The 2,500-nt window shown below is 63.3% G+C and overlaps 2 pseudogenes; both read left to right on the top strand.

Moving 5' to 3' along the window:
• The window catches only part of LOC147002277 (5S ribosomal RNA), a 109-nt pseudogene extending 4 nt beyond the window's left edge, over nt 1–105 (top strand).
• Nucleotides 106–1,670: 1,565 nt separating this feature from the next.
• On the top strand, nt 1,671–1,779 carry LOC147002278 (5S ribosomal RNA; annotated as a pseudogene).
• The last annotated feature ends 721 nt before the right edge of the window (nt 1,780–2,500 follow it).

The raw sequence follows: 2,500 nt of genomic DNA on the forward strand, positions 1-2,500 counted from the left end.
ACGGCCATACCACCCTGAACGCGCCTGATCTCGGAAGCTAAGCAGGGTCGGGCCTGGTTAGTACTTGGATGGGAGACCGCCTGGGAATACCGGGTGCTGTAGGCTTTTTGGACTGACTCCCCTCTGTCTCTCTCTCCCTTTTGGCCACGGACACGGCCGCCCGGCGACCCAGGCTCAGGCCAGGCCCATCCACACCCCACACCCCACACCCCCCAAGGAGCCCACCCTCGTCCTCTCACAGGCTTGCCCTCTCACAGGAGGCTCCCGGAGCCCTAAGGCAGGGCACACCATGCTGGCCACCCCAGCACCACCCTGCTGAGCTAGCTAGCTAGCTAGCAAGGGCACACGGGACACGGGACACCGGATGGGAGAGCCTCTCTCCATTTGCACCGAGCCCAGGCTGGCCTGAACACTCCACCCTCATCCAACACCGCACTTGCCTCCCACCTTGTGTGAGTGGTAGTGTGTGTGTGTGTCTGTGTGTCTGTGTGCGAGAGAGTTGTATGTGTTTTGCCCCTCCTGACTTCTGCTAATTCACCTGGGTCCCAGTGTGTGGGTCTGTGTGTGTGTCTGTGTGTAAGCTGAGGACCGACCCTCCGTGCTTGCTTGCTCAATCAGCCAGTACACACGTGTGTGTGTGTGTGTGTGTGTGTGTGTGTGTGTGTGTTTGCCTGAGGGTAGGGGCAGGTGGGCCAGACTGCGAGTGTGTGAGTGGTGTGAGTGTGTGTTTCCCGTGCGTGGGCGTGTCTGCGTGTGTCTGTGTGCTGCCTGCTCCGTCTAGCCAGCCGGTCCTCCTTTTTTGTCCGGGTGCACAAGCCGCAGTGCCCTGACACGTGTCTGCTTCCGTGGGCCCATGGGTGGGTAGGGGGCACGTTTGTGTGCCTGTCCGGGTGTGGTGTGTGCTTGCGCTCTGGAGGCAGTGCACGGGCAGTGCAGTGCGTGCCTCTTGGGCTAGCCTGTGCCGCTGGGTGTGGCTGTGCGTGTCCCAGTGTCCCAGGTGGGCTGGGATGCCATCCATCCATCCATCCATCCATCCATCCATCCATCCATCCATCCACAGTGGGTTTACTTCCCTTGCGTGCCCGGGCTGAGGGGCCCAGTCCTGGGCACAGGGACGGTGGGTGGACCAGTCGGCGAGGTGGGGCGGAACGTCCGAGGTCCAGGGTGGGTCAGGATTTGAGAAGCTGGGAGGGACCTCGGGTGGGTGGAAGGGGAAGTCCCGGGTGGGTGAGGGCGCTGTTGCACGAAGCCCGTGGAACCGTCCAGGAGGGGAGGGAGGGGAGAAGAAGCGAGGAGGGGAGATGTGTGTGCGGCCAAGGCTGGCACTCACTGGCTGGGCCCGTGGTGCCTCGAGGGCAGGCAGAGGGGGGCTGGTGGGGGCTCTGGGGGAGGTTGTGGGCAGCGTGAGGCAGGCAGCGGGAAGCGAGGAGGCACCGTGGGCTGGGGCGTGTCGTGTGGGTGGGGCTCGGGCCGGGCGTGTCGTGTGGTGTCGTGTCGTGTCGGTGTGTGGTGTGTGTCTGTGGGCTGTGCGCTGGGCTCTGGTCTCAGGGCTCGTGTGAGCTCGTCGTCATCGTCGTGGGGCGTCGGGCATCGGGCGTCGGGCGGGCGAGTGAGCGAAGGAGCGAGCGCGCGCAGCAGGCTCTTGGGGCTTGTCGGCGCCACCTGCCCTCGTCTACGGCCATACCACCCTGAACGCGCCTGATCTCGGAAGCTAAGCAGGGTCGGGCCTGGTTAGTACTTGGATGGGAGACCGCCTGGGAATACCGGGTGCTGTAGGCTTTTTGGACTGACTCCCCTCTGTCTCTCTCTCCCTTTTGGCCACGGACACGGCCGCCCGGCGACCCAGGCTCAGGCCAGGCCCATCCACACCCCACACCCCACACCCCCCAAGGAGCCCACCCTCGTCCTCTCACAGGCTTGCCCTCTCACAGGAGGCTCCCGGAGCCCTAAGGCAGGGCACACCATGCTGGCCACCCCAGCACCACCCTGCTGAGCTAGCTAGCTAGCTAGCAAGGGCACACGGGACACGGGACACCGGATGGGAGAGCCTCTCTCCATTTGCACCGAGCCCAGGCTGGCCTGAACACTCCACCCTCATCCAACACCGCACTTGCCTCCCACCTTGTGTGAGTGGTAGTGTGTGTGTGTGTCTGTGTGTCTGTGTGCGAGAGAGTTGTATGTGTTTTGCCCCTCCTGACTTCTGCTAATTCACCTGGGTCCCAGTGTGTGGGTCTGTGTGTGTGTCTGTGTGTAAGCTGAGGACCGACCCTCCGTGCTTGCTTGCTCAATCAGCCAGTACACACGTGTGTGTGTGTGTGTGTGTGTGTGTGTGTGTGTGTTTGCCTGAGGGTAGGGGCAGGTGGGCCAGACTGCGAGTGTGTGAGTGGTGTGAGTGTGTGTTTCCCGTGCGTGGGCGTGTCTGCGTGTGTCTGTGTGCTGCCTGCTCCGTCTAGCCAGCCGGTCCTCCTTTTTTGTCCGGGTGCACAAGCCGCAGTGCCCT

This window comes from Mus caroli, unplaced genomic scaffold (genome assembly GCF_978045245.1).
Source record: "Mus caroli unplaced genomic scaffold, Mus_caroli_1 scaffold_10, whole genome shotgun sequence".
Lineage (NCBI taxonomy): Eukaryota > Metazoa > Chordata > Mammalia > Rodentia > Muridae > Mus > Mus caroli.